The sequence below is a fragment of the Uloborus diversus genome, chromosome 4, assembly GCF_026930045.1.
Source record: "Uloborus diversus isolate 005 chromosome 4, Udiv.v.3.1, whole genome shotgun sequence".
NCBI lineage: Eukaryota > Metazoa > Arthropoda > Arachnida > Araneae > Uloboridae > Uloborus > Uloborus diversus.
The window spans coordinates 527,192-554,505 of NC_072734.1; positions in this window are offsets into that span (position 1 = coordinate 527,192).

Below are 27,314 nucleotides of genomic sequence, written 5' to 3' on the forward strand. Positions count from 1 at the left end.
GTGCACCTCCCCTTTTTGGTTGCTTTCGGGTGATCTTAAGGGGGTCTTTTGCCCCTTTTTGAGGGGAAATCATTGTTAATTTCGATGTATATTCAAGTGGTGTTATAATTTCGCGGACAATTCGCGATTTTTCGCCAGTCTTTTGGTTGCCAAGTTTGTCGCCAACTTGGTGACAAATTTGGTGATTTTTTTTTAAAATCTGGTTTTAATTTGGCCACTGGTGGTGATATTTAGAAAGTAAACTATTGAATTACATTAAAATTGGCAATAATGGGAAAATGACATTAAAATTGGAGTAAAATGAAGCCATGTGATGCACACATCAGCTCGTTTAAGTGTAATTTTCTGGATTTTAAATATTAGTAATGCTTTTTGAAATTTTTTTAAATTTTTTTTTTAATTTTCTCAATTGCTAAACTTACGAAAATGGAGGCCTTGAATGAGAATACCAATTCGATCTCAGAAACATATAATCGATTTTTATTGTGTTAATGGTAAATCCCCGGTTTATTATATATGAGACACAAAGATATTTGAAGTGATTCAAATTTCAGATGATGCTTGTGAAAATAGTCGTTTCATGAGCTGCAAATGTTGGAAAACGTTTACACGGGAAAAAAATGCGGGATTGAGAGCAAAACCCCGCGGGATTAATCCCGCTAAACATCATGCGGGATTCGGGATCTGGATTTCGGGATTGGAAATCCTATTCTACATACATTGCACTAAAAAATAGAAATAGCAATTTTTGAAATTACATTACTCTGGCTCTGAGCTGCAGAATGTACGATTTTTATGTTTTTTCCCAAATTCAAATATAACACGAAACTTAAACACATCAAGAAAGAGAAAAAGAAAAAAAAAAACTTTCAATCGCAAAAAATTTTTAGATACTTGCAACTACGAGCTTTGGGGTTTGAAGGAACATTTTCCCAATGCAAAAGATTAAAGGCATCCGAAAGCTTAATGGGGTCGTTTCCGAAATTTTAAAAGTATTTTTTTCTGAAAGAGCATGCTTAAAAATATAGGATCCGACCATTTTTTAAATAATTTGTTCAAATTTAATATTTTTCAAAAAAATACTTAAATCGGTGCGCTTCTATTGTTTACGTGTCTGTCGTGTGACATCACAAATGATGAAATGCCATTCAGTGTTGCCATTCACGGAGAAAAATATTTAATTCGCATCTTTACTCTCGTGCATTGGCAACGATATGGTTGATAGCAAGCGTTGAGTGCAATATTTAGTTCGCTTCTTGATTTTCATAACGTGGAAACGCGAAAGAAAGATGCGCGAAATTGCATCATTTGTGACGTCATAAAGACCACGCTGTGTTTTAAAAATCAGACATTTAAAAAAATTAATTCAAAAATAACTGTTGGGAAAATGAAAGTATTTTCTGGGTCCATGTTATTTTTTTACTCATTCTATCAATTTCAGTGACTGAAAGTAGTACTTTGGACTGAAGGAAACAACCCCATTATTTGACACCTTTAAACAGCGAAACTCGTTTCAGTAGTTGTCTGCAAATTTGTTCGACTTAAAGTTGTTACATTTTATTTTACTATACTGCATAAAGGTGTTTATTTATTTCATATCAAGACATCTCCAGATTTATATATGAAACATTTTCCAAGCATTTTAAAGTATATAAAAACCATCTTTAGAATCGGATCATTAACAGTCGTGGAAGAATACATCAAGCTAGAAAGTTGCCTCTAAGTAGACGACTAAACATGGAACCATGCTCGAGTTTTCCTCTGTTTTGCGACGAAAGTTCTGCCATAAAATACTTTTATGGCCTCATAAATGGCAGCCGTATGCTCATAAGAGAGAGAAAACATTCTTTATTCCTAGGCTATCTTTGCTACAGTTGCATGCGGTGACAGCACAAGTAGATGTAAATTTTTAGAAATGAAGTGCCGAGTACACGTGACTGAAAACAAGTGAAAAGAGCTTCTGATTTTTTGGGGCTTCAAAGACTAAATGATTCAGCAAATTCAATCGTATGAACATATGGTCTTTTTTAACATGCTTTTATTAGCTTCACCTGTATGTATGTATGTATGTATGTCTATTGTAACGGAATCTTGCACTCAAATTTCGCCCACTTCCTGCGATCGGATTCTTTTGAAATTTGGCACGCGACCTCAGACCCGATGACAATGCAATATTCTATAATCAAATTAATTAATTAACTCTTTTAATTGTTAGTTTCCTCCAATTTTAATCAATATTTTGGCATAAATCCAACAATGTGAAAAAGGAAGAATTTTAAAAAATACATTAAAAAATGCTCGCAAAAATTATTTTAAAATATCTACAAAAACCTTTAATTTTTCTGCATCAGACAAAATTTTTTTCCAATGTTCCAATGTAATTATAACATGAAATATAATTGTTTTTAGCTAATTTCATGCCAAAATTTAGGTAAGCTTTCAATTGGAAATTCATTGCTGATCAGACCCTTGTTGAACAAAACTTTTATTCAAATGCAACTCAAATTTTCAAAGTAATGTAGATATGATTTCCGCTCGCATACATCGATATTTTTTCGTAAAACAAGTTAAACTAAAAATAAAAAAATAAAATAATAGTTAAAAAACTAAAAAAACACGCTTTCGTAGGAAAATGAACTAAAAAGTGTAAAATAATCTTTGGATGATAGTAGTTGACCAATCACTTAATTTTAATGTAATACAAAAAAGCGTGGGGAGCTTCTTATCAGTTGTCTTGAATTTCTTCCATTCGTGGTCCATGCAAAAATGTAAATTGAAAGCACCCCACGGTTTTTTGTATTACATTAAAATTAAGTGATTGGTCAACTACTATCAACCAATGATTATTTTTCACTTTTTAGTTCATTTTGCTACGAAAGCGTGTTTTTTTAGTTTTTTCAACTATTATTTTATTTTACTGATATTAATTTTGTTTTATGTATGGGAATGCGGGGCAAAGTGAAATAGCGAGGCTAAGTGAAGTGGTGAAATATTTACTTTGCTTTTAACGCCACCTATCCGGTAATGTTTTAACTATGTAGTAGCACGTGTAGTCTATTCTAGTCAGGAAAAAACTACCGCCGAAGAGTAAAGCATATGATAATACAGGCAATTTTTAAAAATTGATTGTCATATTGCAATATGTTGCTGTAAGTCAAAAACTATTGTAAAGTTATTGTTATTAACATTTTAAATATTAATTGAGGCCTTCGGATATTCGGTGCAATATTAAGCTGAATTAGCTAATATTAAGCTTATTTAGCTAATATTAAGCTTTTTTGTATTTTAAATATTTTGTACAATTCGTCAAGTCAATGAGGGACAAAAATGATGAGGAATTGGCAAATAGTTCAATTCGCTTAATCATTCAAGTATTTACTAAATCACTTACGTATTCATTTATTAATTAATTCATTTTCATTCCTTCATATAGTAATTTATTTATTTATTCATTCATTCAGATTATTTCTTCTTCATTTATTCTTTTACTCACTTATTTTTCTTCATATATTAATTAAACAAAATCGTTTCAATCCACAAAAATAGCAGATTACTACATACACGTGTTTCGGAGTAACATGGAACTCCTTTTTCAATGAAAGTTGTGAGTATTTGGATGTAAAAACATCCGGTAAAAGCTTTCCCGGAGCTTGTCCTGGGCTTTTACCGAATGTCTTTTGCATCCAAATCTCACTACTTTGCATTAAAAAAGGTGTAGAACCAAACGAGCCTACTTTCCCGTATACCAATATCGAATTTCTAGTATCTGATCAATATTCATCCTTTTTTTTTTTCATTAAAAAAAATCTTCGATTACTTTCAAAAAGAAAATAAATAAAATTAAACGCTCATAAATACATTATATTAAAAAAACCGTTGTTTTTCCCCTGTTGCCAAAAAATAATTTTGAAAATGAATTAATGTACTTTCAAAAATAAATAAAAACAATAAAAAATATCACCTTAAATAAATCATTTTCGAAAAAAAGTGTCTTCCCCGCGCGCGCTGATGTTAAGATTTTTTAAACTGTTTAAAATTGAATGAAAAATGGTTCAAATCAAAAAATAAATTATGGCAATAAGGTGTCCTCGCCGAGTTCTTTCGAACAAAAAAAAAAAAAAAAAATCGAACCAGACTATTCACTCAAAAATTATTAGGGGGGGGGGACAGACAGACAGACTTTTTCCCCATCTCAATACCCTATTTCCCAATTTTTAATTTTTCGATACTTATTTGATTATTTTATTTATTTTTCACTTTTTTTTCGCGATATCTTTAAGATGCATAAAGGGCGGAACAATTAACGGACGAAACAATTTCTGTTGTGAAAGCATCGGAACATTTGGTGTAACACACCGAATGCGTTAATAAACAAACTGGCTATGTTTACCAACAGACACACGTGGAACGCAAAGTTTTACCTTTTTCTTTAATTTTGTAAATCACCCCAAGGTAGCGTATTCGAGCGCTGGAGTTGCGAATTCCCTACTTTCCAATTTTTAATTTTTCGATATTCAATTTTTTGAGCAATCACGATTGCTTATTGTTCTCATTTGACTGTTTTTGGCGTCCTATCATTTTATTTTTCCACCAGCACCCTCTGCCAGCACCACCGTCGACCGGCCTTACGATGCTACTCCTCCAACGAAAACCGTTTCCAGGTTGCGTCACTTAATTGTCTACACTTACACATACACCTACACACACAAACACATACACACACGCATACGTGCAGACATCTACACACACACACGCACCTACACATACCTCCCCTCCCACACACCTACATGCACACAACTACCCACACACACATACCCCACATACACCTACACACACAAACACACACACGCATACATACAGACACCCACACATGCATACATACAGACACTTACACATACACACATACAAACACATACACACAACTACCCACACATACACCTATCCCCCCCCCAAACACAAACACACACTCGTGATTGCGAAAAACATAATTTGAATTCAAGATGTCAAAGTTCAAATTAATTTTTCTTTTTTTTATTTTATTTTATTTACAATTTATTTATTTATTTTATTTATTTAGTTATTTATTTATTTATTTATTTTTTTGATTTTTTTTTTTTTTTTTTTTTTTTTTTTGTTTTTCGCGACATTTTTAAGATGCATGAAGCCTTCTTTCATGCTTTTTTCTTATTTCTCTGACTTTTATTGGGAAAGTGGGCTAAAAAGGAGTTCCCTCTAATCCTAAAACATGTGTATGCAGTAATCTAATTTTGTGCGTTAAAACGGTGTTAATTACTATTTACTTCTCTGCACAAAGGTATTTATTGTTTTCATATTTCTTTATTGTTTCATTATCTGTTCATTTATTCATTCAACCTTTTATTTACTGATTCATTTGACCAAAAATATTTTTTACACTCAAATGTAAAACAATTCATTTAAAAAATATTTCGTTTTTCACTTAGCACCAAGAAAAAAAGAGGTTTAAATTTTCCACTTTTTTTAAGTCGCAAATATACTGCCAAAAGTTAAAAATTCCGTTTCAATGCGAGTTTTGTCTTTAAAAATAACTTTCTTTATATACTTTGATTTTCAAAAAAAGTTTCCAGTTCATTTCGAAAAACCTAAGGCATCTTAACTATTTCACTTTACCTCACATCCCCCTACACAGGGTGGTGTTACTGCAATGTACATTTATCGTCTGATGTGCTTTACACTTATTATTTCTCACTTTTTTATCGTCTACAATTTTTGAGCAATCACGATTGCTTATTATTCTCATTTGACTGTTTTTGGCGTTACGCTGATTTTTCCCATCGCCACCCTCCGCACCATCACCGTCGACGGGCTCCTCACGATGCTGCTCCTATAGCGAAAGCCGTCTCCAGGTTGCATCCATGTCCTACACACACGCGCATACATACACAACTAATCACGCACACGCGCACATACACACACACACGCGCACATACACACACAAACACATACACACACAAACACATACACACACAAACACATACATACAGACACCCATACATACACACACACATACACAACTATCCACACGTTCATACATGCACACAGACACAAACACATATGCCTACACACACATACACATACCCCCCACACACATTCATACACACACATACACATAACCCGTACACACAAACACACACGCCTACATACAGACACTCGTGATTGCGAAAAACATAATTTGAATTCAAGGTGTTAAAATTCAAATTATTTTTTTTTTAATTTTTTCTCACTACTTATATATTTATCATCTGTGCAATAAATTACTTATTTTCTTCCTGTTTTTGGAATACCAACTAGTGATTGCAATACCGGTATACCGGTATACCGAATCCCGGTATTTTGAGCAAATTTGCAATTTCGTAATACCGATATTTGCTGGAGTAAAATACCGGTATTTTCGGTATTAGCTGAAAATAATAAGTAATTTCAATTAAAGATTTTCAATTTATAATTTTATTAAATATCAATTTATAATTTATATAATATCAACTTATATTTTAAATTTACATTTCTTTTTCATGATACAGAAGCAAAATTTAATCTATTGATGTGAAAATTTAGCTTCAAAAACACGAACTAATAGAATATCATTAAACAAAAGTAGAGGAAACTTTGCAAAAAGATATTGTCATTACTAGATGGCGAGATGAATCACATTTTCGTGTGCTTTTGTGCACCATATTTTTATTACATATTTCCATTTCCCTGATCACTTACTTTCCCTTTTTTGAAAGTAAATTTCGAGTGTAATTTTTAATGCATTTGCCCTATGAGCAATTTTATTCCAACCATTATTTGCAGTAATACAGGGTATCCGAGAAAGATCCGTATAACTTCAAAAATTTATTGAAAAAGAAACCATAGGATTACAGCGTAACTAATTAGTGCATTAGATAGAATAACTCAAAAAGTTTTTTTCTGCAATATGTTTCTGACCATATATGGCGCTACATGTCACGCAAAGAAATATTAAAGCATTTTAGTTATTTCAATAACGGATCGCGTGAAGAAAGCTCAATTTGTTGCGTAGTTTATCAAAACAAAAATCCAATACGCAAACGCAACGGAACAACACATCCAAACAGTTATAGCTACTGTTGATGGCTGAAACGGTCGTGGATGGAATTGGATTATCGTCTTGATATTGTTCGTGCTGCGAAAGGGTCTCATGCAGAAATTTCCTAAGGTACTAACTTAAGTTATTGGAAAAAAACTTTTTGAGTTATTCTATCTAATGTATTAATTAGTCTCGTTGTAACCCTATTGTTTCTTTTTCAATAAATTTTTGAAGTTCTGCGGATCTTTCTCGGACACCCTGTTCATTATGATTTCTTTTTTTAATTTGACTCAACTGTACTAAATTTTTACAAAAACTTTTTCTTGTCATCTTAACAAATAGTAATTCTTTGTCATCAGTATTGGATTGTTGTCCTGTCTCACTATTTTGCTTTATCCTTGGCAAGAAAAAAATTAGAAATTATATATTATGTTATTAGAAAATACATAGAAATTATAATATGAAAATGTCTGAAAGGTCATGCATAATGAATCGAAACATATTTTCAGATATTTACATAATTGTAATTGTAAAGAACTTTGAAAAGGAAGCGAAAACGAATAAGAGAAACTGACAAGATCAAACTTAGTCTCGTTTATCGTAAATTTTATAAAAGGGCTAATAAAAAGCAAACACAAATCTCTCCTTCTCAAGGGAAAATGATGTTAATGTTAAAAAAGTATCGTCTCTTGAAGAGAAATTACAACTAGCTATGAATTCAGAACAAATAAATGAATAAATAAAATAAAAATATTGCACACAATACAAAAGAAACATAAACACAAAAGGATTCATCCAAAAACAACACGCAAGAGACCGAATTATTTGTAGAAGAAGGACTTCTAGACCATTAGAGGAGGTGTATCGTGTTAACAGTACCACCGACCCGAGTGAATGCAAAAAGAATATTTTCAACTGTAGGAGAGTTAAGCACTAAAACAAGTTCCAGGCTGAGAGACATTTCAATAGATGCATAATGCTTTTACTATTATTGATTTTTTATGACATTTTTTCTTCATTTTATATTTGTCTACAATACTTTTTCATAAATAATGCAATTTTTGTACAAAATTAGGAAATGTGACAAAGAAACAATATGTTTTCAAGCATTTTTTAAGAAATTTCAAGCACCGGTATTCCGGCATCAAGTTTTCAAAATACCGAATACCGGTATTGAATTTTTGGTCCGGTATTGCAATCCCTAATACCAACGCTAAAAATGGAAGAGTCGGAATGTTTTGAAGGAATACAACTGTTTTTTCGCCAGTTGTTGGCAAGGAATAATATTTTAGATTCTTGCAAATATATAATTAAAAATCTTTTTTCTTTTTGTAAAGTTTGAGGAATGTTACTTAACATTACTAAAGAAAAGTCCATTATTTATTTTAAAATACCAAAGAAGTGGAATCGAAGAAACAGAAACAGTAAGTACTTTTTACAATTTCCGCAAAAGCAGACCATTTTTTTAAAACCAAAATAAGCGTTATAAATAGAACCCATATATTTTGAGAGAGAGAAAGAAAAATATTCTTTATTCTCTGGCTATCTTTGCTTCAGTTGCATGCGGTGACATTACGAGTAGATGTACATTTTTGAAAATAAAATGACAACAAACGTGACTGAAAACAAGTGAAAAATAGCTTAAGATTTTAAAGACTTCCAATGTTTAAAAGTAAATTCCATAAAATCAATCGGTAGGCCACATTTCTTTTTAACACGCTTTTATTAGCTTCACCTGTATGTATGTATGTATGTAGGTATATGTATCTTGTAACGGAATCTTGCAGCTCAATTTTCGCCCACTTCCTGCGATTGGATTCTTTTGAAATTTGGCACGCGACCTCAGACCCGATGACAATGCAATGTTCTATAATCAAATTGATTAATTAACTCTTTTAATTGTTAGTTTCCTCCAATTTTAATCAATATTTTGGCATAAATCCAACAATGTGAAAAAGGAAAAATTCAAAAAAATACATTAAAAAATGCTCGCAAAAATTATTTAAAAATATCTACAAAAACCTTTACTTTTTCTGCATCAGACAAAATTTGTTCCAATGTTCCAAGGTAATTAGAACATGAAATATAATTGTTTTTAACTAATTTCATGCCAAAATTTAGGTGAGCTTTCAATTGGAAATTCATTGCTGACCAGATCATTGTTGAACAAAACTTTTATTCAAATACATCTCAAATTTTCAAAGTAATGTAGATTTGATTTCCGCACACAAACATCGATGATTGAGATGGATTAGCTAGATTAGACAATTACTCCGCAGGCAATTTATCAGCAAAGTTGAATGTTTTTAGAGCTCGGCTATTACACTTTAAGGCGTACAGTTGCTCTTTTTGGAGTTCGAGAGACCACGTTTTGAATGCCACCCGAGACCTTTAGTCGCTTTTTTGGGCAAATAAAATGAATATAAAAGACTTTGAACAATGTTCAAATGAATATTTTTTCGTAAAACAAGTTAAACTAAAAAGAAGAAAATAAAATAATAGTTTAAAAACTAAAAAAACACGCTTTCGTAGCAAAATGAACTAAAAAGTGAAAAATAATCTTTGGATGAGAGTATTTGACCAATCACTTCTTAATTTTGATGTAATACAAAAAAGCGTGGGGAGCTTCTTATCAGTTGTCTTGAATTTCTTCCATTTGTTGTCCATGCAAAAATGTAAATGGACAGCACCCCACGGTTTTTGTATTACATTAAAATTAAGTGATTGGTCAACTACTCTCATCCAAAGATTATTTTTCACTTTTTAGTTCATTTTGCTACGAAAGCGTGCTTTTTTTTTAGTTTTTAAACTATTATTTTATTTAAATTTTGTTTGATGTGTGGAAGTGGTGTTACTGTCTTGTGGTGGTCTTTCATTTATTATTTGACAATTTTTATTCGTTTGCAATATTTTACCTTTGTTCTCATTATTTAATATGTTTATCGTCTGATCTACTTTGTTTAGCGGAAGGGTGGATTCGTAACTCAAATGAACTACTAGCCGCCTTTGGCGGCCTTATCATATAAAACTAAGATCACTGTCGGAATCAGCCATAACTTAGTCAAAAAAAAATTTTGAACAAAAATAGAACCAACTTCAAAATTGCTCTCAAAAGTGAAAAATAATTTTATTCTTTAAACACCATCGATAATACTTTCAAACATAATTTTTGAAGTTATCGCAAAAACGAAAAGTGAAATCCCGGGTAACGATGCTTCGTTCATATTTTTTTCAGAAAATCATCCAAAGTTAGGAACGAAACATTTATATCGTTACTCACATATGCTATTATCAATGCATAATGTATGTGGTAGTGAAGAAATTAGGCCTGGTTAAATTCATAGTTGTAGTTGAATTATGGCTGTGAATGATCTTATCTATCGTTTTTGCGCCAACTTCAAAAATTAAGTTTAAAAGTACTATCGATGGTGTTTAAAGAATAAAATTATTTTTCACTTTTTAGAGCAATTTTGAAGTTGGTTCTATTTTTTTTTTTTTTTCAAATTTTTTTATTTCATTCTTTTTAGTGTAAATGTAGATATTTCAGTAAAAGAAGAAATTCAGAAGTTACCTAGTTCGGCTCTATATCACTGTATTGCTTCAGAGAAGCCTTTATTCAAAATTATCATTACATAGTCCAGTCAATAGATACATTTTACCTTGCAAAAAATGGGGTCAAAGATTTTATTTTTTTAATTTGCACATATTGGTGCCGACATGGAAAAACCAAGTTATCCAACACGAAAGACCCCGGGAGAACTTTTGGGGGCCGAAAAACCACAAAATTTTATGACTTTTTTTGTTTTTTCCAAAATATCTCCGAAACAGTTCAACTTAGAAAAAAGTTTTAAATGTAAAGTTTAAAGAACATAAAATTTCCTACAACTTTTGTATTTACAACTTTTTTGTAGCACAAATAACAAGCTTGCTATAGCTCTTTGAAAATAGGCAGTTTTCCTCCACTCTGAAAAAAAAAGCTTTCACACTGAAAGCAAGGCGTCATAATTATTAGAACTTCAATAGAAACTTTAGTTTCAGAGAGTCATCGACAGTTAGAGTAGTTTGAGTTTCTTGCTCACCTCCCCCCCCCCCGCTGGACACAGTAGCAATTCTGGCTGACAGATTAATTCCCCCACTCCAAAAACAAACGATGTATTATGAAACTGAAATACATATATACGCATTCATTTAAAGCACATACGACGATGCAATAATAATTTTAAAAAAACCTTCCCCACTGCTCACGAACTAACTTTTCTGATCTGCAGAGGTAGTCTTCATCAGACTCCAATAATAGATGATATATTGTTGTTTGTAACTGGATTACACAATATATACATTCATTTGAGGGATATAATTCGTACATTCTAGTCTAATTATTGCAAACAAAGATGCGATTTTTAAATATTAATGTGAAGGAATGAATATTAGGCAGCTAATAAGCAAACAATCAGCACAGTCATGCATCCTATGCTCTGATACAATAATAATAATAAACCCTCCCCCACCGCTCACGAACTAATATTTCTAGTCTGACAGAGGTAGTCTTCAGTCAGACTCCAAATAACATATGATTTATATTGCAGTTTGTAATTGAATTACAAAATCTTCTCATTCATTTAAAGCACATAATTCGTACCATCTATTCTATTACAAGCGAAAATGCAATATTCGAATATAAATGTGAATGAATAAATATTAGGGTGATAATAAGCAAACAATAGACATAAAAATGAATAAATAAAGGTACAATAGTAATACGTAATGAACACTTTGAAAAAATTCTGCAGAAACTGACTTTTTGAGGCATGAAAAACCCAAAAGAATTACCTTACAAAATGAAAATCCAACTGTAGAAGATTAATACATACATCTAAATTACAGAGAGATTCATTCGACCTTAAAGCAAATAGAGAAATAACAACAAAATACGCTGTTTATCTTCTTCGAAGCCGTTTTGAAGGTCCAGGTTCTCCCAGTTCAGAATCTGTAGGGGGTAGAAAGAAGCTGTGGTCCTTTAATTGTTCATCTCCTTGTTTCGGTAATTCCAAAAGCTCCTGGAACAAATTATCTTCTTCAGCAGTCTCATCCAAAGATGAAATTTCTGCAACATTTTCACAATTTGTGCCACTGTACTGTTTGCACGTGCTGGAGCATTTTAAACCTGCCTTGTGACAAGAACAGGCTCCAGTACAATTTTTCTTGCAGGTACAAGGTACAATACAAGGTAGATTCTGAGTAACTGAATCTCTTTTCGTGTCAACATGCATTAGACCTTGCGTCCTGCGTTCCCAACCCCTTTTCTCTGGATCAATTATGTTGCCCAACCAACTTTGAATTTGGTGGTAGAACCGATACGAGTGATAACGTCCAGCATGCCCCCCCCCCCCGCACGTTGGATGTAGCCCTGCTAGATTTATCTTAGCTCTGTATACTAGTTTTATAAAAAGATTAAATTGCAAAGTATCCAAAGATAGGTTCAAATACTTTACGTCACCTGTGTATAATATTTGCAAAATGTTTTCTCCATGTTCTCTCCAGCTGCAGCTAAGGAAGGCATCATGATGACAGATTGGGTCCATAAATACTTCAATAGCTTCCTTAATTTTAGGAGTTTTTTTTTTTTTTTTTTTGACTATTTTGTACAACTTAATTTTGCCTTGGCCAAAGATTGCCGAAGTCGTATCACACCCACTAGACGCATGGATGAAAAGAATATTGCTGTGGTCAAACTTAAAAGATTTAGTGGCTGAAAAAACAAATCACAAGCATTCCCTCTTCCAGGTTTTAAAAAGAACAAGTTGCTGAAAGGCTGTCCTAAAGCTGTCATCAGTCCTCTCGCTCACTATAACAACCTTTTCAATTTCTTTTGCCTTTGAAAGAGCAGTAAGTGAGTGAGTCGGCATCATCTTGAGTCTGCCTGACTTCAATACCACACTCTTCGAAATATGTCTCAAGAAGTAGAATAAGACAATTCTTTTTGTTATAATTTGCTAGAAATCTTTCTTTAGGAATTTAGTTAACATGTTAGGTTCAACCATTACTTCAAGGGAAGAGAGTGATTGCTCATTGATATAGCGTTTGTGACAGGCAGTGTGAATTGCCACTTCTTTTAAGAACTTCAAAAAACGCTGATGTTCTTTATTTTGCCGTTTTGCGCTGCATCTTTGAAGATTTTCTGTTCCCTTCTCCTTCACAATCTTTATTTCGCATTCATGCAAACTGATTTCAAAAAAAAAAAAAATAATAATGATAATAATTTTAAAAAAAAACCACCTTGGTCAGGCGTAATCATTTCTAGGAAAAAAATTGTAATTCAGAACACACAAATTTATAAAACATACTCTCGCGCAAACCCTGAAGTGACCAACATGAGTAGTTAATGAGTCGATTCATCTCATTTGGAGAAAAAAGGGGGGGTGGAATGGGGGTGTTTTGTTTAAACTAAAGGGAACGGAGGCATTTACCCTCAGCTGTGAAAGACAAATGATTTCCAAGGTCAGACTGCCGGCGTTTCTCCTTTTTTCCTGCGTTATCCGATGCGCTTTCAAACACTTCGCTGAAGGGGTTCGGAAAAAGTGTGACTTTCAAGAAGCTGTAACTCGCTTGCTTTTCATGCTACAAAAATGTTGTAATGACAAAAGTTAAAGGAAATTTAATCCTCTTTAACATTTGCATTGAAAGTTTTTTTGTAATTTTAACCCTTTTTGAGATATTTTGAAAATATTACAAAAAGTCACAAATTTTTGGGGGGTTTCGGCCCCCAAAAGTTCTCCCGAAGTCTTTCGTGTTGGATAACTTGGTTTTTTCATATTGGCACTAGTATACACAAATTTAAAAAATAAAATCTTTGACCCCATTTTTTGTAAGGCAAGCCCGTTTTTTTCTACCTATTGACTGGACTATACAATTACTATTAACGTTACTGTTATATGGCACCAAACTTTTGAAACAATGGGTTTCATATCATTTTAATCATTTAATAGGGAAATTGCATAAAATGTACTGTTTTTTGCCCATAACTTTTTTTCTAAAGAACAAATATGGTCAAACAAAGTAATGGGACCTAAGTTGAGCCATCCCCTATCCATTAAAAAAAGAATCATCAAAATCGGTTCACTAGGTGAGACGCTGTGAGTGGACAAAAAAAAACATATATACGGTATGAACTGATAACCGCCTCCTTTTTGAAATCGGTTAAAAAACAAGTAACAGATCTAAGGCAGTCAAATCGATTTTCCCCAAAACAAATGCTTGAAATCCAACATAATTGCAAAATAAAATCAACTCTTAATTGTCGGCGGTTGGATTATCCGCGGTTTGGATTATCCGCAGATCTCTTTACATTTGTTTTTTTTAAACTGTCGTTAATTGGTTCTTAAACTTATGATTGTGTTATTGTTCGTTTTTACCTTTTACGTATATTTTTAACATTCAATGTTAGTAGATGCAATGTAGCAACGCTTTTAGCTATAATTTAAATGTATATGTTAAATGAGTGTTATTCATATTTTTTAGCTATTAGTATCGTTTTTTACCCGCTATGCGGATTATCTGCGGTTACCGTGCCACCCTATTCCGCTTGCCTCAGGAGTTTACTGCACACCTGGCATTTCTGCGATCAAGTTCGGGGAAAGCTTTCTACGAAATTAAGTGCTTAAAAACGAAGGAATAAATTTATTGCACAGCGAAAGATGGATGCGAGAACTTTTATACTGAGGGGCGGAGAAGCTGAATAGAAGTTCAAACAAGTCGTTCAAAGAGCTGAAAGTATGCTCATGATAGTTCGAGAGAAACGTGACTGGATTGTAAAATATTAAAATTGCGATTTGCAAAAGAATTAAAAGAAAAATGTTTTTCAAAAGTAAATATAGCAGTTCATATTAAGTTCTTTCGAAGAAGTGATGAATTGCTTGGAAGATGGCAAGGTATTTTTCAATATTGATCGATTCAACTCCATTAAGAAGGATTGCAGCCAGTAATAATTTATAGTGAAAAGCAAAAGTTCAACTTCTACGAGTGTATTTTGGAGCATAGAAAATCCGTACTTATTGGAAACGTATGTAGGTCAAATTTTCAAATTGCATGGATTTTCAAAAAAAAAAAAAAAAAAAAACAAGCAAATACCGTTTAGGGAAAAATTATGCCATTTAATCAAAAAAAAATGTTATACAATACGAGTATGTATTAACATGCAATACAGTACGTGAGGCTACAATATGTAATTACATTTTGTAAGAAAACGTAACGAAAATTACCTTTTCTTGCTTACGGAAAAGGAAAACGAAAAATAATATTGTATTCCATGAGAAACTACTACACATTAATTAAGCAAAGAAAATAACCGAACGTCTAAAAAGTACACGACAAAAAAAAAAAAAAAATTTACTGATTTCTCCAAGGAAAAGACTTTAACTCATTTAAAAAAGCAATCACTTTTAACTGAGAGATCTTTGAAACTGTTTTGAAATTAAGAAAACTTCAAAGGAATGCGTTCGCATTTTCACCGTTTCGGATTTTTGCCGTTGAACTGTTGATTTACCTAAAACTAGTCCTTTGAAAGAAGCGATGAAGTGCCTGTTTGGTGACAAGAAACTACAAAATGTTGATTAATTCAACGCCATTATAAAGGATTAACAGTAATATTTTATAGTTAAAAGTGGATTGGAAAATATTTTCAGTTTTTAAATTCAATATAAAAGGAGCGGTACTGTTAATTGCCCCCATACAGTTATTGACTCCAACACACTGTTATCATTCCAACTTTTTTTCACAATCCTGAACAATATTCAAAATATCTTTCGTACTTTAATTACAGTGAGTTAGGACGACTTTTGAACCATTTGTATTGACTGTGAACAACTTTATACCCTTTTATGCGTCTGACTGAAAAAGCCAGCACTCTACTGACTAGGTTACAATATCCGTTTTTAGTTTCGTATTTGGGTCATTTCATGCGAAATGAGCAAATCTGCTGTGGCTGACATGTCACACATTTCAATGAAAATTTTTATTTAGGTAAATCATGCATATCTATGAGGGAATGCAAAGTATGAAAGTTTAAAAACTGTTTGTTGCTTTATTGTTAAAATTGGAAGTTGATGCTTACGCTAAGCTTAAATTTTCCGAGTTCATGGCAACCAATTTCTGACTCAAAATCTCGGTTAAAAGGTTGGAAAAGTTACCAAAATCGGATAAATTTCCCTACCCCATAATAACCCCCAAAATATATAACTTTTATGTTTACATGAAATAGTTAATAGAATACAAGCCTTCAAAAATGCAACATTTAGCATTTATCAGAATGCTGTTCGTTTTGGCCAATTTTCAGTCGCATGTAACAACTAAAATAAAAAATATTAAGCCAAAATGTTTTTGGTGTTTTTATCTAGGCATTAAAGGAACCTGTATACCAAATTTCATAAAAATCTGTTACCATGCGGCCACCGCTTTTTTTTAATTTTTGCTCATTTAGTATGGAATGACCCATTTTGAAAATCCAATTGGCAACTCTGTACGCAGCTCAGTATGTCATCTAATCATTCTGAAATGACTGGAAGCTATTTAGGGTCATTCCATAGAAATGACAACCTCAACCTCAGAATTTTTTTTCCCACAAAGCCCTTATTGTGACCTATCGTTTTATTCAGCATACTTTCTAGTACATAAATCCAGTAACAGTTTGCAAAATCTTCGTCCGGCGTTTTTTTTCTGGCTCTAAACGTGCGAGGTTGTACAAAAGGCTTAGCATAAGCAAAAAACATGTATCTAAGTTTTCTTATGCAATGTAAAAATTTTGAAAATTTTTAAAAGAACATGTTTTTTCTAAAAGATTAGGTGATGGCCCAATAAAATTGACTGTTCGTTTTGCACACATTATAAGATAAGTATTTTAATTAGTTGGTTATTTCACTGAACATATTTACGTTACGTTAGTCACGAAAATGTACTATTTTCTACTTAAAAACTAAACCAGATGATTGAACCAAACAGCACTTTTTATTTTTTTACATATGTGTCATATCTACTTAAAAAGTGCAAAATATTTATTTTAGTATCAGTAGATATAAAATAATTACTGTTACTAACGTAACATTTGAGCTGTGACTAACGCAACAGTTTGCATGTGACTAACGTAACATTTTAAAAATGACTGATAATACTTAAAACTTATTTAATTAATTGTACATTTTTATGAACAATTTTGAATAAGTGGGCATTCTATATTCATTACAAATATTTAGGGTGAAAAAAAACCAATAATATTACATTGTAGACCTTCTGTCTACTTAGAAAAATACATTTTTAAAGGTCTTTAAAGAGATACTTCCAATTAAAAGGATTATCATTTTAAAAAAAAGGTAAGTAAAGCAAAATGAGTACTTTGCTGAATGTGCATTCTACACAAGAATCCATGCTAAAGAACTAAGAAAATGGAAAGACAGTCTTAACAAAGGAGAACGTATCGTTTTTTTTAGAAAATACATCTCCATCTATTATTAAAATTAAATACTAATGGCAGCTCGTTGGAAAACATTTGAAGATGTTACATGATACAGTGACAATAAGCGCTGCTGCAGCATATATCAGAAAATGCATGAATGATCATTTAGAAATTTAAACATTTGCAGTGATATCTGGAGTTAGTATGCTTTCTGCAAAAATGTTCGATTTTTTTTTTTTTTTTCAATATTACGTTTTAATTCAGGATGCACAACACTATTCACTCGATGAATCAGTAACTTAAAAAAATAATATGCCGTTGAAGACTACTACGGTGTTTCTTATAATGATAACTAGTTTATCGGCAGAACACTACAATTTGGTGAGACTATCAACTTGTTTAAAGTTAACATTTTAAAAGAGAGATATTTAGGATTCAATTAGCCCAAAAATGGAGATTACTCAGTTAAAGCAGTTTATTTGTTTATTTTTTTTCGCACATTCAAATTGAGCTAATTGAACTGAATCCTTCCATTCAATTTCTTACACTAATATAGAGAAAAAGTAAAGAAATAACAATAATGCAACATAAAAAAGGTTCATAAAAAGTGTAAAAGTAATATAAAAGCAAGAGAATAATTACAAAAAGTTTTTTATATACATTCATTGCTTGTTATTCGATGGTTACGTTAGTCACGTTACGTTAGTCACACACAGTTTTTCGTAAAAGTACCATTAAGGGCCAAAAAAGATTCATCTGTAATAAATCTGTAGTATATTTTTTTATATAGACTGTTTACCTCTTACAAATATATCGGCAAATTTTAAATGCCAATTTTAAATGTAACTTTCAGAAAAAAAATTACCTCGTAACATAAGCATTGTTTATCAGGGTTGCAAAAATGTTACGTTAGTCACGATCCATTTTTTGGTGAAAAAATACCTGCTAGTGCTTATTTTGCTTCCAATTCTCGGTAAAAATGAAAAATAGTCACCTTGTACATTTTAAATCTGCATATTAAACCAAAAAAAAAAATTTTACTCCCGGTGTAAATAAAAAGAGTTAGAAAATCAGCTGCGAATGTTACGTTAGTCACTATGGAATGACCCTTTATAGTATGGCTCTGATTAGTTGAGTTATGACCTTGACGGTGTTAACCTCTTTTTGGGGTGGCAGAGAAGGATCATTGACACAGAGTTGAGTTGGGTTAATTTTCGTAGTTGTTACGCTAACGCATTCCAACTCAAATCTGCGCTAAAAGCACGTTTTTTTTTTCACTGAAATCGAAAAAAAAGTGGTAAACATTGTCAAGGTCATAGTTCAACAAACCCGAGCCCCAATATACTCTTGATAGCTGATTTGAAGTTGTTGAAATCTCTCGTAATTTTCTTTTTTCAATGTAATATTCTTGCAATAAAATGAATGGAATAAATCTCTGGGACCCAATAAAGCAAAGAATGAGAAGTTTTTTACAAGTGCATAACTAACACAAAGTACCATCAGCTTTGTTACTTCACCCGAACTCGTAGAAAAATTAATTGCGCTGTTTCAATAGGCTTATAGGGTGCGCACAAAGCAAAAAAAAAAAAAAAGTTATATTTTCCAGTGTATTGAAATAATTCCTTTTTCCGCATTCAAGTACATCACAAATCTTCTCTGAAATCAATAATTTTAATTTTTCACTATTAATGATCATTCTTGACTTTAGAAAAATGATTAGAAATTTAATTTAGAAAATCTATTGTATAATGTTTTTTTTTCTACAGAAATTTGGGACCAATATCTCTAACGCTTCCCATTTACAGAAAAAAAGGCGGATCACTTTAGCTTGAAGACCTATATTACCACCATTGGCTTTTCGAGTGCTTTTAATTTGACGAAAGGTTTCTTGCAGTAGACCAAGATTTGAAAATGGACGGGTTCAGTTCAAGTTAAGGATTTCAATCCTACTAATGGAAAGGAATAAGATTCCTTTAACCCTTAAATGCATGATTTTTAAAAACACTTTAAAACATGTCCTTTTGCTTTAAACTTCTGTTCAAGTCATGAGAAAAATATTTTAAGAAATCACAGTTAAATTTAAGCATGGTTTGTGGTTAAGCAATTATTTGTCAACATCGGGCTTTAGCTGAAAAAACAACAAATACTTTCCTGTAAAATGGACCAGAACATTGATCAAAATTGAAAAGAAATGCTTTAATATTTAAATAGCAGTAAACCTTTATTCGTCATAGAATTAAAAGAAGTAAGCATTTTCAAGTGCATTAAACTGGAAAAAAATCCTACATTTGCGAATGGCAAAAAAAAAAAAAAATCAATTTTTGTTTTCCATCCGACATTTACCTGTATAAAATTGATTTAACAGCGTCTACAGTGAGCATTTTCTTGGTTATTGGCAACTACTGAGCTGTAATTTGTTCTTGTACTAATTTAGAAGACTAAATTGGGTATGTTGGCCAATGGCAACACGAATGCTCGGGGTATTCCTTAGTAATAAAGTGTTGAAGTTACTTCTTCTTTGTAGGGGACAAGATAAAAGTAAACGGCGTCATGGTGTGTGTGTGTGTGTGTGTGTGTGTGCACTGTTAAAAAAATCCTGAAATTTTACGGCAAAAGTTATTGGCATCCATGCTGACTGTAACTTTTACCGTAAAATCCTATTTTACTGTAAAATTTTACGGTAGAATAAACGAGAGTTAAAAAAACGCAACATGCGAGCAACAGGTTCGAACTCGGAACCTTTGCATTGGCAGGCGGTTTTGTGGACCACCATTTCGGTTAGAACACATCAATTGAGGGGAAATACAGTGTTATTTGCTTCGCACTGTAAGTCATATCGTGTATCAATTGGCACTGCAATTTTTTTTTTTTTTTTTTGGTACAAATTACTGTAATTTTTTTCTGTACTGTAAACATACCACTTTACAGTAATATTTTCCATAAAAGTTTCCTGAATTTTTAACAGTGATGTGTGTGTGTGTATGTGTGTGAAAAAAGAGAAAAAATCTGTTTTTGTTAGCGAATATTATTTTATGCTTATTGCAATGTAAATCGTAACGTTGTTGCATTGAAAAACATTTTGTAAATACTGATACACATTCTTCCATACATTTTTTCATTTTGAAAACGATACATTTTGGGCCCACAAGCCTGTTAAATTCAAAAATAGTTGGCGTGAATAAACTCATCGATGCTACAGCTAGATAAAATCCAAGAATATTTGTAATTCAATGAATAAATGCATTGAAGCAGTTAATAGTTAAGACAGTATGGTGCGAAATAACTTCATTTTTTACTAGTACTTGAAAAATCAATTAATTGTATTGATTTTTATTTTCATTTAAATTGAACCATGCAGCCCGTAAATGAACGCTATTCATTTTCTTTAACCCTTTAATCGAAAATCTGATTTTATACAACGTTTAAACAGCAGCAGATGCAACTGTTCTACGAATTTAACCACATCAAATCGCACTACATAAACTTCATATCCTAATTGTCTAAAATATTTTTTTATTATATCCTAAAGTCATCGAAAAAACATAGCCATACTTTATTTTTCTTTTTTAATTCAAGTATACCGTTTAATTTCCTAAAAACTTCCAGATTTTCGGAATGTTTTAAAGACTAAAATTTACAAGTTAGTCTTTGTTTCAAGCAGTCACCGAGTTGTGAACTAGTTTTAGCTACCGAAAACTGAGTCCTTATTGAATGTAAAAGTCCACTTGTAAAATGATCCTGTTTTGTATGAAATATATTTTTTTTTATCTGACAGCGGTAGAGCGGCCATTTGTCAATGTTTTTCTTTCCACGATCGAAAGAACAATTCAAAGAAGCCGAATGTTTTCTTTGCCGATAACATGTCGTTCTACTTGATCAAAATCTCCTGGAATGAACGAGGATTCGATTCCATCCAACACCAACAACAAGTTCTTGCCAATATTAGCTTAGCATTTATTCCGGACCACATCTCCGCAGGATCGATTGCCGCCACTCACTTGAAATACCCATTTCCTCACCATTTATGAGAAGGACATATTTTATTGCACACACATAGAAAGATTTTTTTTAATGTAAAATTTTAAAGCGAAAAAAATTTAAAAAAAAAAAAATCAGAACGGACTTCAAAATTGCTCTAAAAAGTGAAAAATAATTTTATTCTTTAAACACCATCGATAATGCTTTTAAACATAGTTTTTGAAGTTGGCGCAAAAACAAAATGTTAAATCCAGTGTAACCATGCTTCGTTCATATTTTTTTCAGAAAAGCATCCAAAGTTACGAACGAAACATTTATATCGTAATTCATATATGCTGTTACCAATGCATAATGTATGTGATAGTGAAGAAACTGGGCCTGGTTAAATTTATAGTTGTATTTGAGTTATGGCTGTGAATGATTTTGTCTATTGTTTTTGCGCCAACTTCAAAAGTTATGTTTAAAAGCATTATTGATGGTGTTTAAAGAATAAAATTATTTTTCACTTTTTAGAGCAATTTTGAAGTCGGTTCTATTTTTTTTTTTTTTTTTTTCAAAATTTTTTTATTTCATTCTTTTTAGAGTAAATGAAGGTATTTCAGAAATAGTAAGAAGCTACCATCACGAAACTTCGCATTTTTTTCTTAAAAATGCTCCATACTAAAAAAAAAAACTATTGACACGCGTTAAACTTTAAGCAATTGGCACTAAAAACTTATATTTGTTCCTCTCTAGAAATCATTTGTAGTTAATTTAATTATAACCATTTAAGTATTGCGTTTTTCCTAACTAATTTACATTCCACAGCATCTAAGTTGCTCATGATTCAATCCTGTATTTTCTTATCTGTTATCGGCATAGATGATAACGATAAAAATACTACAATAGTTGAAGTAAACCTAATGGTAGCATTGTGAAGGCCAAGCAGATCCTAATTACTGTATCACCTCGCTTCCAGGTTAGGTTTACCCCTACTATGGAGCAATAGCACTGAAGAAGGGAAGATTTTGATAATTCACATAGGGTTACTATAAATCAGCAGGGTTACTAAAATAAAATTGTTTACGCCAAAAATGAGACGACAGCGCCAGATTCCCCATTATCGAAACATCCCCTGAAGAAATTTGATGCTTGCTTCAGAGAAGCCTTCATTCAAAATTATCATTACAATTACTATTAATGTTACTGTTGTATGGCACCATAACAATGGGTTTCATATTTAATCATTTAATAGGGAAATTGCATGAAATTTATTTATTTATTTTTTTTTTTGCCCATAGCGTTTTTTCTAAAGGACAAATATGGTCAAAGTAATGGGACCTAAGTTGAGCCATCCCCTATCCATTAAAAAAAAAAAATCAAAATCGGCTCACTAGGTGAGACGCTGTGAGTGGACAAACAAACAAAAAAAAAGTACATACGGTATGAACTGATAACCGCCTCCTTTTTTAAGTCGGTTAAAAATGATGTGATTCTGGTAATTTTGAAGAACTTATTTGTTTAAAATAGACAAGAGAGATTGAATGAAAAAATATGTTGCTTTTTACCATAATTGTAAAAGGTTCGTTCTCGCAGAAACGGTCACTTTCATGTAATTGTTATAGTTTTCGAATGTTTTATGACTCATACATATTTTCAGGGGTTAGAATACTTTTCAGAATAGAGTTGAACAAGATAATTATGCGTAGTCGGAGCGAAAATGAATAACTCCAAATCCTGAAAAATCAGATCATTTGACTCCGAATCTGACTCCTTTACCAAAATATCGGTCTGACTCCGACTCCGCAAACGCTGGCAGAGTGGCAGACTTTGACGGAAAATGACTGATTCCAACTCTCGGAACTAAAAGCCTTCTACTCCCGATTCGACTCTTTAATTCCAAAATCTCTTAGACTCCTTTTTTTCGACTCCGACTCCATAGCCCTGGTATTTCACGATGCACACCATTCCCAGAATTATCCACGGGCAATCCTGCATAGAGCCTTTTTAAGTGGAAGCCTTTTTACCCGACTGCGCGTGCGCGCCGCAAAGGAGGGTAATGTATTTATCAGTCTATGTATGTATGTCCGTTTCTATGTTACCTTCTAGGGGCTAAACGCCTTGGCCAATTTTGGTAGTTCTTACGTCAATCGATTTGTCTTAACCTTGGGAGTGTCACTAAACACATGACAGTAATCAAAATTCACCATATCAACAACCATTTGCCATGTTTTGTCAGTTTGGGATCGGCACACGTTTGGTGTTGCACACTGTGCCCCACGCAACCTGCGTGCGACAAATGCAGGTAGTTTTCGCTGCCTGAAATGTTTCGTTTACCAAGTTTACTAATTGGGGTCTCATTGGCCATTTATATAGCTGTGCTGTGGTTGACTTAAGTTCGCGTATTTTTCCTGAAGGTCAAGCAATCCAAGTTAGGTCCCTAGAGGGACTAATTATCAGTAGTTTGCAGTATCAGTAGTAAATGCACCATCTTATAATCATAATAACTAAGTCAATGAAAAATAAGCAAAAAGTGCAAAATAAAAAATTATTAAATAAAAACAAAAAACTTGACTGCGTAAAAACCAAAAAAACTAAAAAGAAAAATGTATAAGCCCAGTAGTTTAGAATGTTATTAAGTAAAACTGAATAACTACACCGTTGAAATAGTTTTATAACCGTACACAGATAATACAAATCATAAATTCAAAAGCAGAATAGAAGGATCAACAGTCGGGGCCCATTCAAATTTTACAGGGTTCTTTGAAGCAGAAAGGATTGGAGCATCGACTGTTGATCCTTCTATTCTGCTTTTGAATTGATGATTTGTATTATCTGTGTACGGTTATAAAACTATTTCAACGGTGTAGTTATTCAGTTGTACTTAATAACATTCTAAACTACTGGGCTTATACATTTTTCTTTTTAGTGTTTTTGGTTTTTACGCAATCGGTTTTTTTTGCTTTTATTTAATAATTTTTTATTACGTTCTGATGTTTGCTTAACGCACCTTGCTCCGATACATTCTCTTCCCACTTTCGTCAAATTAGTATACCGGCACATACCACCGCACCTCGCAACAAGAAATTCCTGAAACTCAATTATTAATCAGGACAACATGCGACATGCTGTTTGTGATCAAAGTATTTAACGTACCTCGGAGCTATTCCATCGAGCGAAAAACTCTCGGGACTAAACAAACCAACGAGAGAGTGCGTAGTGACGCAAATTTATTTTGAAACATGATCATTAAATTGATAATTAGATGTGATCAGAATATCAAATATTTCGAGGTACTGCAGGGCTCTTTACAGGAGTTGATGACGTTTCGCAAAACTTCAGAATGTTGGTGCCCAATTATCTGCATACTTGGAAACTTTAATTAGCATTTGAAAGAGTAAACTATATACATTTAAATATTTGATTTTATAATGCATGGATATACATACGAATTCTGATAGCACTGAATAGTTTGCCATTAGTTTATTTCATGCTGAAAAAAAGTTTCATAGCGTCAAACGCTTCAATGAAGCATAAACATTCTTTAATATTTCAAGAAGAAAGCATATATTCTCTTTGTCTTTCTATTCAGGTAATGTGAATACGAAATAGACTCTTCTCGGTGAAAGTTTACTCAGAATTAAAGCTTAATCACAGCATTACAGAACACAATTTCCATTTAAATGAATTAAGATTGTAATTGATCTCTAAATCTTGTACTGTAAGTTATACTGAAAAAATGCTATGTAAAGTAACGAAAGTTATAATTTATTCACTGACAATTCCTAGTGCACATGAGGTGCGTTTTAATTCAGAAAAAAAGTTTCTATTTGCCGAAATGTAAACTAACGTGTACTTCTTATGTACATGTCAAAAACGAGTGTTTTATGAATATTCTAAAAACTGTTCCAGAAAGTGTTCTACAAATTCTCTAAAATAAGAGCAAGATGTGTCAATGAAGAAAATGTTCTCAAATGGGTCTCCAAAATTGTTCATAAAGTGTTCGGAGCGAAATAAGTCTCGTCTAAAGTCTTCTGAAGATTGTTTCAAAAAGTGTGGTTTAAAGTTTTCAGTTCTGCAAGTTCCATTATAATATTAACAATAAGCTACCAATTTTCAAAAGAAAATATATATATATATATATAAAAATTGTTATGAGTGTTCTTGTATTTTCTTTATTGCATAACAGTCCATAATCCACGGCAGCATTGATTTAACCATAATATGTCCGAAGCTATCGAAGATTATTAATTAATGTAGCGATAACTACAAGTACATAGGATCTGTCAGACCATTGATCTTCAAAACTATCAGTGACTCTTAATCAATGTAACGGTAGCTATGTACAATCATAGAACATTAATTCTAAAAAAGGTCCAAAAACAGCAAGGGTTCTTCAATAATTTGGCTCAATATATACTCCAAGAAACCATTAAGCAGCAAAAAGTGAAAAACAAGCAAGATTTTTTAAATAATTCCGTCCCAAGAGAGCTGTTAAGAGTCATGAATATGTCCTCGCGCAGCATAGCTTGTGAGTCTGAATTTCACCTATAGGTTAATACTTAATACCGATAAAGAGCAGACCGTAAGTAAGAACTGCCCCGTCAAAGGCAAGGTATAGTTGTTTTGTTAAATCAACCATACCGCAACTACTGAAAGGTATGATTTCCGTTTATTTCAAACCGAAAATCAACGACGTATAAAGAGCATGTTTATTGCTTCTGATTCCTTAAAGTAAAAGTCCCTGGTACTTGCTAATAAAATATGATCTGTTTTCTTCCATTTCCAGTGGTACGCGAGAAGATTGTAAAACCAAAACAACTGAAGATATCGCATTGAATATTGTTCAGATCCCCATGTAGACGAAGAAAATCCAATGAGAAAATTCCTGTCCGTACGTCAGTAAATTCGATAAGTATATAATATATGTCACTAAAACATGAAAAGCAATAGCCCCAGAAGGTGTTGAGAAGCAATCTTGAGCGCTTGATATGAATCCTGTGATATTGCTTTATTTTTCAGCTAAGATTAGGAACTCATGGGGATCTTCCTTCTCAAAGTCTTTTCTGAGCGCAATGAGGAGAAGACAACAATAATAACATATCATGCAATACAACAAACAATAAAGCGTTACGAGGAGTGATATCGACTTAGCTATGAAAAACACTTTTACTCCGATGAAAAATTCAGTTATTACTGGATATTCGAATAAATTACGACAGAAATTTCTGAATTGTATGTAGTCCGCTTGCAATGTATGATTGAAATATACAATTAAAAAGCAATATACGAATAAAAGTGCACATAAAATGACAGCCAACAGGAAAACTATCAGTTTAAATATTCTACTGAATACAATACTCGTTGAAAATAGATGTGATAAAGTTCTCTGGATAAGTTTTCTTCTGGAGTACATCGAAAACCAAAGAAAGCTACCAATGATCGGGCGAAAAGCAGCAAAGAATAAGTGTTGAATATATATTTTATAAAACTCTATGCTACCCCAGCACGCCCAAGTGTAACTCACCAGCACCATCAGAGAAATCACTGGGAAAATCAGTAGTTTGATTCGATCCAAAATACCAGGTTCATCTTTTGAGAGCGATAAATCTAGTCCAAACCAGCTAAAATACCATATCAGCATTTTCTATTCAGGGAATAGTTTTCTGCTTCCTTGGAAAATCTTTAATTTGTCTCTGAAATTTTGAAAGTGCTTCATTTTGGAAAGAAAATTTGCTATGATTTGTATGGTTAAAAAAAAAACTTCCTTTAGAACACATAAGTGAAGGAAGTTAATTAGTGCACAGAACTAAAAGCATTCTT